Source organism: Sebastes umbrosus, chromosome 15 (genome assembly GCF_015220745.1).
Source record: "Sebastes umbrosus isolate fSebUmb1 chromosome 15, fSebUmb1.pri, whole genome shotgun sequence".
Lineage (NCBI taxonomy): Eukaryota > Metazoa > Chordata > Actinopteri > Perciformes > Sebastidae > Sebastes > Sebastes umbrosus.
Genome location: NC_051283.1, coordinates 23,551,006 through 23,562,281, shown reverse-complemented (window position 1 = coordinate 23,562,281; position 11,276 = coordinate 23,551,006).

The following is an 11,276-nucleotide window of genomic DNA, read 5'->3' as shown; positions in this document are numbered from 1 at the left end:
GGGAACAGAGGAGACACCGGCACCCGGTCGGAGACGACAACGTTTCTCGCTGCGGAGCCCCGTCACTTCACAAGACACGGGGAACCTCTGTTGGTCTGGAGGAGCTGCAGCAGTTATTTCTGCACAAACGCCCACTGTACATTCACTAGATATTCTCAGCGCTACGAAGTCTTCTGCAGTGTGGAGTGAGCGCGCATGCACGTGAGGTGGAGCGAGAACGCGCACGGTGTGCGAGTGAAGACAAGCAGGCAGAGGAGCGGTCTGAACAGCGTAGCCACACGCGAGCGTGCATGGGATCCCGACCCGGTAGATTTATACCTGTAAAAAGTTACAAGCAGTCCCTTTAAATTTATCACATACATACTATATACAACATCATATTTGTGTTACACTAATAACATTCAAATTTTCCAAATATAAATTTCACATTCATACACATCTTCCACAACCATTTAGCCTCCAAGGCCCATCATCAGGGAAAAGGAACAAAAGAAAAACCATACATGACCAACACTGGACTATCGATCAGCTGCTTAAGGAATGTATTCTTAAATGGTATTTGAACGAGGATTTGTTAGAGGATTGACGGATGTAAAGAGGGCAGCTATTCCAACGATTGATAGCACCATAAATGACCGTCTTTTTGAAGGCATTAGATTTTGGGTGAGGTAACATGATTTGGCCATCACCTGCTGTTCTAGTGAAATGATTGTGAACATCTCTGCATTTGGTAATTTGACTGTATAAAAACTCAGGTTTAGTAGAATAAGCTCATATTTGATTTAAATTTTTACACGCTAAACTCATTTAAGGTGTCCATTCCACAAGTCACTAAATTAAATTCCTTCTTGGTTTTTCTGGAGAGCTTCCAGGGCTCCCAGTTAATCAAAGGTGACATGAGAAGTGGTGAGAGTCACTCCATATCTCTTGTGTTGGGGTTTTTATTGAAGACCCACGGAGGTTAAGTCCACTATAACACCCATAAATTACCCCCCGACTATTGCCGGGGCCTTGCCGACATGTGTTTTTGCTCCGCATACTCCAGCCGTGATGTCAGGTTTCAGTCCTGACCCCGTGACCCCCGGAGCTTATAACTCTCCACACAGGACGTCTACTCATTCTTACATCACCGGCTCACTGAGCTTTATTAGAAGCTCATGTATTTGATGAGCCTGTGGGTGGGTTGCCGTAATGTGGGACATTGCCTATGTGGGACACCTAAGCTCCAGTGGGTGTAAGTCTTCCTAAATGTCTTATAAATATATCAACTCTGCTAATTTTTATCAGGATATGTTTATGTTATGTTTGTTCACCAAAACATTTTATAATATGGTGTAAATATACTCTATATTTTTTATTTCAATCAAATGTTTAATTGTCCCACTTTAGGGAAATATGGTTTTGAAAAGTGGGACAGCATGGATTGTGCAATAACAAAGGGTTGTTTATAGTTTTTTAGTCTTCTAATGCATTATTTTAGCTATTTAAGGTGAAGGGCAAATTATATTCAATAAATGGGGGTGGCTTCATCTCTGTTAAAATGTTTATTATAAGTTTATTTTTAAGTTCTGCAGGTTGTTGTTTTTATGCCTATGTATTACAGGTTATTCAATCATGCAGTGTGTGGTAGACAACGGTTTTACGCACGTTCAGGTTTTATGTTTTCTATGTCAAAGTTTGATGTATTGGCTTCAAATAGGCCCTGTTACGGTCATGAATTTTTAGCTGTGCATTTAATTCTGCTTTCTTTGCATAACAGATATTATAATTTATGCAATTTAATGTCTTTCTAATATCCCTAAATGCTTCAAAACCATCACACTCAGGTGCCCTGATAGCTCAGTTGGTAGATTGGGTGCCCATATAACAAGGCTGAGTCCTAATCACGGCGGCCCGGGTTCAAATCCGACCTTTGGCCATTTCTGCATGTCGACCCCTCTCTCTCTCTCCCCCTTTCTAAACTGTCCACTGTCCACTGTCCAATGTCCATGGGATTGCACATTTAGGCTTGAATGTTTCCTACACTAATAAAAGGTGATTTAGGCCTTTTAACAGACTTTTCAGTGTCCCACATTTCAGACATGACTGTCCCACATTAGGAAATATAGATTGGTCTGAGACAACAAGGCACTAAGAGTACTGATATGTCTACCATTTCTTTTATGAATGTGATATCTGCATTTTCTTTTTTTGTTTGATTAGGACACATCCTGGAGATTTGGGAGTACTACTGGGTGTAGATTTAGTGTACTGGCTTCATATTGCAATATATTCCAGAAGTCTGAAATGCAAAAAAATGTCCCACATTAGGCTAAAAAAAGACGCTTTATGACTTCAGAACTTGCCTGAGACGTTTTTAAATTGTCTTCAGTATCAAAGTAATCCAGTCATAGTTGACTGTATCCATGGGTAACTCATAATACGGTATACTTTTAATGGTGCCATTTTGCCAAAAAGTAAACAAATATAGGCTTAAATATAGGCTTTAGGGGAGTTTTTGTTTAGCCTATTTCACTGACCCTATTTTACTTTTGGGTCTGTGTGGGTGTGCGTTTGTTTGTCCAAGTCTGCATGCCAGGCAGCCGTTCAGCACTGCAAGATGGGGTCCAAGCCACAAGGTGGAGATCCGACAGCGCTGTGTGAGCCCAAACCGGCCGTTCCCCGGTGACCTCAGCACTTGTGGGCTCCCAGAGGGTCACAACATCCTGCTCGCTGACCACAACACCCAAACAAACTCCTTTATAACTTCACTTTATCTGCTTCACTTCAACAGGAAACACACAACACCCCCGTGTGCCCAGGCATATTTAAACATGATCTTTTTTAGTGTTGCCTTCTTTCACTGTTACTTTTAGCTTTTCCTCCTGCACAAGTTTCTCAGTGTTCCTTTGCCTTTGAACGGTTTTTCCCCCCACCTCATCATCGCACAAACACAGATAAACAAGCGGCAGGCAAACATCCTGAGTGGTATTATGCTCAATAGCAGGTGCTTGGCGTTCCTGTAAACTGCTCGGGTCGAGTGGAAAGGTAAACAGAGCGACCTGATGACAAATCTCTGGACGCATGCCTTGAGATAACACCGGTGGCAAACAAGCGCTGTGTGCAGCACATTACAAAGGAGATGTCAGTCTCTTTGCACCTCTCTGTAGGAAGAAATGTGGCATAACGCGACTGCAGTGTCTCTCCCACACACAGGATTATATGCATATATTGTATGCACATATTTCTTATAAGATCTCTCCCCCGCACTGAGTGCCAACTGGAAGTGTGCCACAAAAGGAGAGGGCGCACAGGAATACTGAATTATCAGTCAGTGCTAAGTCGAGGCACGGCAAGTATTGCAAAGTTAGAAAGATGCTGAATTGCTGTTAGAAACAGCGAATTTATGGCTCTTACTGTGAGAAGGATATTTGACATTTATGCAAAAGTTCAGCTCTGATTTTGAATTAATTTTTTCTAGACAATAAGTTGTGTTAAAATATTCTAATTAGAAAGAAGAGTTTGACGTTGCTACAGTCTTCCTACTGTATCCAGTCCATGCATTGCACACCATGTTCTTGGTATCTAAAATTATACACGGCAGCACATTACACAAGGGACGCCTCTTTTGCCTTTTTTACAGGTGACTGTAATATTCAAATTCTGAGCTTTAGATTTCATATGAGAAATGACAAAAACTAACTTCTATTGCAGATTTCTTTATGTTATTTATAGTATTGCAGACTGTATTTTCTCTACATCTCAAAAAATATGAAAGCTCTTTTTTTTCCAGAAGGAAATTGTACCAGTTTGGCAGGTCAACGTGTCTTAGCTGCACAAGGTTGGGGGGTATCAGTGGGCTAAAAAAAAAATCGAAATTCTGTTAGTGCAGATCAGCATGTGCTTTTAAAGAGGCTTAGTCTTAAAAGCAGGTGAAATATGATTAATAATCCAGTTTTTCAGCTGGGTAAAAGGTGTCAATTCCCACTGGCATTGGAATTTAGCAGGTCATCAACAGAAGAATTTCATTTACTCAACCCTTTTTAAAAGATCCCTGAAATCACTTCTTCTAAACAACCAATATTTTCCATATGGACTGCCTATAAAAGCTGGGTCCAACCAATATTATCCTTTTTCAGACAAGTCTAAATTAGTGATTATCGCTTTTTTATTATTTTTTTATTATTATTTGTGTTAATTTTCTCTCTATTTACTGTTTACGTTTCTTGTCTTATGAAAACTCTATGCCATATCACACCCATCTTCGAACTCAACCCTCATTTTGATCTCAACTATAAACCCCTAAAGTTTCATGACTGCATCTTGCACGGCGGACAACATCTGTCCACAGACAGCCAGACAGAAATATAAACACCTGGCAAAATTCTCTAATCTTCCTCTGTGATAGTTCCGGCTACTGTAGGTGTCTCCAGGACCTCATGTTGCCATGATGAATCACACACAGATTCACAAAATCCCCTGAACAGATCCACTCAGCTCAGGAGGGACGGGTTAGTCACTGATTTGCTGATGACTGGTCCACTGGCTGTAAAAGCATGCAAGCTGACGGATCGCTGCACCCGCTGCCAGCTACCACCTCACGCCGCCTGTCTTTGTAAACCACTTTCAATCAAGACTTTGTTACAGGATAAAAGGCACAAACACAGCTCATGCCAAAGGAAACACATCTTTAAACACTGCTCTTAAAGTCCCACAAGCACGGACATGCGTACTCTATTTGCACAGCAGAGAGAAATGTAATACAACTTGCAAATTGCTTGTGAGAATAGTGGCACAAAACAATCAGGTCATTTTAAATTAGTGCCATCCTCAGTTACATTGCACATGATTAAGGGACCCGACTACGCAACCGGAATATAAAATGTTTTTTTACAGATTGTGGAGGCATTTTTCTCTCACTTATAGCGCTTCTTTTGGATGTCAATCTGTCAGGTGAATGTGCCTCTTCAATCCCTCAGATACCACTTTCACTCCAGAGAGTTCACATCATTTCTGAAGGTGTTACAGTAACACTGCATAAGATACAGTGGAGTGCAGCTTTCAAGTGTCTTCTAAGGATTTAGGATGAATGCGCATCAATCATAAAATCAAGATAGAAAGAGAAGAGAGTAAAGAGAGAGAATGGTGCAACAATCAATCAATCAATGGGCATCCTCCGGGTCTGAAAAGTGAAGCCAATGTGGAAGTGCCTTGAACGTGCCTTCTTTCTAACAGCCAGCAGGGGGCGACTCCTCTGGTTGCAAAAAGAAGTCTGATTGTATAGAAGTCTATGAGAAAATGAGCCTACTTCTCACTTGATGTATTACCTCAGTAAACATTGTAAACATGAGTTTATGGTCTCAATCGCTAGTTTCAAGTCTTCTTCAATACAGCATGATGTTCATTTAGTAAATTATGGTTCCATTTAGAGTTAAATAGACCATTAAGCAGGGTATGCTTTAGGACGTGACTACCTTGTGATTGACAAGTCGCTACCACGACGTTGTACAGTCTGGGAGTTGTCCATGTTTTCGTCTTACAACTTTAACCCTTTCACATTGCGTTTTCAGTTTATGAAAGTTAATTGTAACATTTTGGTAGCCTAAAAATCTCTTATTCAGCGTTCGGTTGTACTTAGCTCCACCCTCTGGTTGCAAAAAAACAAGAATGCGACGGCCATGAATTTCTGTATACAACTGAATCCATCTAATGAGCTCGTTGTTTTCAGTCTAGACCAAAAGTGGCCTGACCTGCCATCCCTAAAGCGGTACCGTCAGCATGGCTAAAATTTGTTTTAAATGATCATTCACGAGCATTCATCTCACAACTGCAACTCCTAGAGGACTATGACTCATATAGCATGCACACAAACACATTTGAATAGTTTCAATACCACAGACACATGCAGGAAGCCGGTTCCGTGTACAGGAAAGATAATACTATTACACTCAACCTCCCACTTTTAAGCTCATTGCACGCACTTTGCCACAAATTCTGTCAAAGAGCAAAGAACCGAGGAAATCTGACTCAACGCGGCTTGCATGTTGGTTTGTGTTCACATTTATACAGAGTCATGAACAATAACACACACACACGCTCCCACACAATGAATTGGCACAGTTTTGTCGGTGCCATTGGTAAACCGAAGGAAGTCGCAACGGCCCCCATTCTGACAACAACAGCCTCTCTTCTGTCTTCTCCCACCGCTGTGAACTCGGCTTTGTCTTCCCAGCGTTAGTCAGACGCCGCGAAGGAAGGGAAAGTTTATCTTAAACCCTCCAAAGGTTACAGCCTTTGGTATCACAACATGTTTAAGGCTATTGTTCTCTGGCAGGACATTGATAGGTGTCCAAAACTGTGCCAAAGCTGGTTTTAGAAAGAGAACACATTGCAGTGGGGGGTGGGAGAGAGAGGGGGAAGTAAGCATGTGAGCAAACGCCGTGGCCGGCATGTGACTCCATCTCTGTGTGACAGGCGACATCCTGTTTCTCGGTGCGGTTCATGTGAGGAGATGAAGTGACAGAGGTGGTAAGGTCAGCTGAGGTACTCTTATCTGTACATGTGTATACGTTGTATAAGCCTTGCCTATTGACAATTAAACCTGAACTCTGTAACTCTATAAACGTGTTATTCAGGCGTTCTGCGAAGCCGATTGAAAAAGCAAAAGCAAAACCCTCATGCTAAATTTAAAAGACCGCAAAGTAGTAAAAAGAGGAAAGGAAACAAACAGGCCAGCAAAAACAACTTTCTTCCTCTGCTGATCATGTTTGAAAAACCATCTCTTTCCTTAGAGCACAATGCCACACATCAACCATTTCAGTGGCTTTTACAATAGATACATCTAAAGTATCTCATTGCTCTGAGGGGGGTCATGCTGTGGTCTTTGCAGTGGAGAGTTAAACAAGCCTGAAGCCCATGTCCTGCCTGTAACTACTCCTGTGGTGAGAGCAGAGAGAAGATGATGAAGATGATGGTCATGCCATTCACCAAATCTTGATTACAGACTATTTCAGCAAAAGAAGGGGGGAAAGATTTAGTTGCCCTGTCCCCGATTAAATGGTTCAATATGAAGTCCCTGTAATGTGGCTGGAGATATGGTTACACACAGACGCAATCAAAGTGTCTTCTGATGTGAGGGAGTGAACGCAAGTATATCAAAGAATTTCATGCATACTAAAAAGAAAACACATGCATGGCATGCAATCCCTGCATTAATGAAAGCCATGTGAATCGTAATACTTTGTGTTTGCAGACATGTTCAGCATAGAAACGTGCTGCATCGTGTCACAGCATTTTGACACAGTCATGGAAAATAACTAAAGCCCCTTTTCGACTGCAGGAACAAGGAACCTTTTGAGGAACTCATTGCGTTCCGACCGCAGGGACCAGGGTCTTAAATAAGTTCCAGGGACATTTCCCAGGGACTTTTTACCACCCAAAAAGACCCTGGTCGGGGGTAGTACTTTCTGAAAATACAGGAACTTTCGGGCTGGGGTTTGCAGGGATGACCTTTACTGATTGATAAACCACACACAGCGGCTTCAACTTGTGAACCGCTTCATTCACAAAACAAGGAAGTACTTTAGTATCGATTTATGACCATTTTAGGATGACATTAAAACAAAGACATTGAAAGTAAAGTTAGGATTTGCTGTCGGATTCCCAACTCAAAGAAAAAACAGAGAGAGATTGTGCGAGTGAGCTGAAAGAGCGAGCGGTAGAAGAGACAGACAGCACGGCGGTTACCTTATAAAGCACAAATAAATAACCATCAAATACTCAACAGATGATTTAGATACATTGTTTCATTTCATTCATTACATCAAATATGCATCAGTAAATATGCATCAGTAAATGTCGTCGCATTGAGACACTACTTGACATTTAATTTTTTCAATGTGTTTTTTAGATGAAACGGACGGGCACACTGAAGAGTGTGTTTACCTCTGTGACCACCAGCAGACCTCATCCCATGTCATGTTGCTTTTCATACATCAGTGGACTAATTTGCCTAATCTTCGCAGGTCGCAGGACGGTGGAAACGCAGACTGGGCTGAAGGAACCTTTTAGTTCCTTGAAAAGTAGTCCCGGGACTAAAATTACCAGGAACTTCTTAGTGGAAACCCAGCTTAAGTACTAAGTATTAAGTAAAGTACTTAAGCACAGTTTTGAAGTACTTTACTTGATGCCAATTTGATAGTTCTACCTCACTACATTTAAAATATATACCTTTATGTGACAACTATAGTTAGTTATTCAGATTTTTTTTTTTTTTTTACAGAAATCATACAACAAAGCCTATGAAATATGACTTGATAATATTATTTTGGTTTAAATAACTCTATGGCATATAAAGGTTAAAGTTAGTTCCACCTGTAACATTAAAATCCTGCTTACGTGTTTCTGCATTGGTAATAATTATAAAATACCATACTGTATATAATGATAAAACACTGTGATTGGGGTCATTCTGCATAATAAATACATTTACTTTTGATACTTGAAGCAGCACTCATCAACACTTTAACATGAGCAATAGGTCAAACGACGAGTGTTGTGAAAGGTGTCAGTTGTGGTGACAAACCCACAGAGAAATATCGTCCGACTCTGCAGTTCTACTCAGCTTCGGGGTGTTTTCATGGTTTCTGTTTTACTTTCCAGCCGCAGCAGGCAGCTGTTTTCACCCCCGCCCGAAAACCTCAGATAAACCGACTGCGCTCTACCTGCCCAGCACCAGACAGCAGAAGTTGTGCTCATACATTTGGGTATCTGGGGTGCCAACCCACAAACTGTGAAATAGGACAACCCAGTCGTTTTTTTGTTGGCTGCTTAGATCAGAAAAACTTGTGATTCAACAAACCATTCAGATTTGAATTTGTTTCGTCAACATAAATAAAGTGATGGCGTCTTGATGGATTCGCCAGGCGTATGCAGATACATAAAATGATCTTTGTCAGCCTAATTATTTTACTATAATAGTGTTGGAGCCAAAACAGATTTTTTGTTATTGTGGGTAAATAAATGTAATTTATGGTGCTGTTAGATTGCTGCTAAACTGACCCGTTAATCCAGGTGCAGGCCTACCTGTGTGTGCGTCAAGTGGGAGAGCAAATAGGTTTTTTTGACCGCAGTGGAAATGTTGTTTTTGAAAGGCTAAACCAAAAGGGGAACCACTGTATTAGAATATAGGCCTACCGCCCCACACTCTCCACCCACAGCTTGAGAACTACCTTTGCAAAGGTGCTCCAAATTTTTCTCGAAATCAGAGTTTTTAACATTAAAGCATGTAAACATGATCTAGTATCTATACAAAATACAAGTGTGAACCTGGAAATGAACATGATATGTCCCCTTTATTATGGTTTTTCCAGTGCCCAAAGGATGCATCTCACTGTACCAGATCATTAATATAATATTTTAAAGACACAATCCAAAAGAAAATACTTTGGTTGAAGAAACTCACTAAGCTCAAAAGAGGGTGAAAATAAAGCATTAGTCTGCGAAATAATTATGTCTCGTTCTATTAGAAATCCCTAAATACAAGTATGAACACTAGCCTAATATGTCCCCTTTAATGTCATTGTGTTTTCCTGCTATAACAAGTCAAATGTCTGCTGTGAAAATGGCCTGTACTTCTTCCCAGGTTGTCGACAAGAGTGGTTTATATATATAAGAGTCAATGTTGCTATAAGATGTAATAAGGTTACACATCTGTAGCTTATACTGCCCTCAACTTGGTAAATGCGAGGGCTGCCAAAATCAAGCTTTTGAACTGAAAATGTCACTGAAGGTTGTAATACACAAACAGCATCCACTGATCTACAGTTGGCTCATTGTGGGATCATGTGCAGCTCGGAGATGGAGGGGATGGGCGTATATGTAAAGAAAACCCCAATTCTCAACGACATGCAACAGGCCGCACTCCAAATATGTTTAGCGAGCGAGCCCAGTGATCATGGTTTCCCAAGGAACCCACTTGTAATAAACATTCAACATCAGAGTGTTTGAAGGGCAAGTCCTCCCTGGTCTCAGCGGCCGCGTGCGTATTTACAAACATCTGCAGATTCCCCCGTGATCAGACCAAAAGATTCGTCTTGTGCACTTCCCATGGGAAAGGCTGCGCCGACGTCGGGATGAAACGACATTCCAGCCAAACGAGGTTTCCGCAGTAAACATGGCAGCAGACGATATGCTAATGTCACATCTCTACCCAGAGGGGCCCTGTTGGAGTGGCGGGGTCTCTCGAGAGGTTGGCACACAAAGATGAAAGCACTTAATTGGAGGGTATTAAAACAACATTTAAAAGATATCATAGGCAAAGTGAGACTAATGAAGTGGTTTGCTGACATGTATCCTTTTATTTAAAATCAAATATTGTCCAGTCAAAGCTCCTTCCGCTGAAAGCATGGACATGATGCGTTTTGATTATCACATTATTTCACTGGTTATCTGAAGGCCCTTAAAGCAGCAGTAGGCAGAATATGTTTGTCATCATTGGGCAAAAATTCTATAATAACCTTTCAGCATATTGTAATACAAGTGTTCTGAGAGATAACCAGACTCCTGCACCTCATCATGGCTCTGTTTTCAGGCTTTACAAAATCTAACCGGTGACGAGAGACTTTGACCAATCACAGGTCATTTCAGAGAGAGACCGTTCCTATTGGCTGTTCATTCAACGGAGGCAGCTGTCAACACACGCAAACGCCGATCAAATGGTCAAACTAGGCAGCGCTGACCAAATAAGAATCAATATTCTGTTACTGTAATGCCTATTTCTCACATAAAATGTTTTCAGAAACATCTTGTAGTGAACTGTTCAGCTGTGAAATGAGGACGTTTCCTCCACCTGGTGGGCGGTGCTTGGTATTTCCTCAACTGATCTCAACATGGCGGCCAGCTCACAAATATTATTATTATAATATTGATTCATATTTGATCAGCGCTGTCTAGTTTGATCGGAGTTTGCGAGTGATTGACAGCTGCTCGGATATAGAGCTCAGATATTTGATTGATTATTTTAGTCATTCTTAAGCTGATGGTTAGGCTTACAGCAGTGCCTGAATCATTATAGATTTATGTAAAGTTTCCTGGGATCTAACATCTCAGATGCTGTTTGAGTAGCTTTTTTTTACACCCTGCAGCGATGAAATGGAATTTTTAAGGGCTTTAAGGATATTCACTTGATAAAATGTCAGCAGAAATTATTGACTCCTTTAAAAAATGAATATATCTCATCCAGTAATGATTGAGGCAGTCTGCAGCCTCACCGAGCTCAAGTATCCTTTTCTATCACT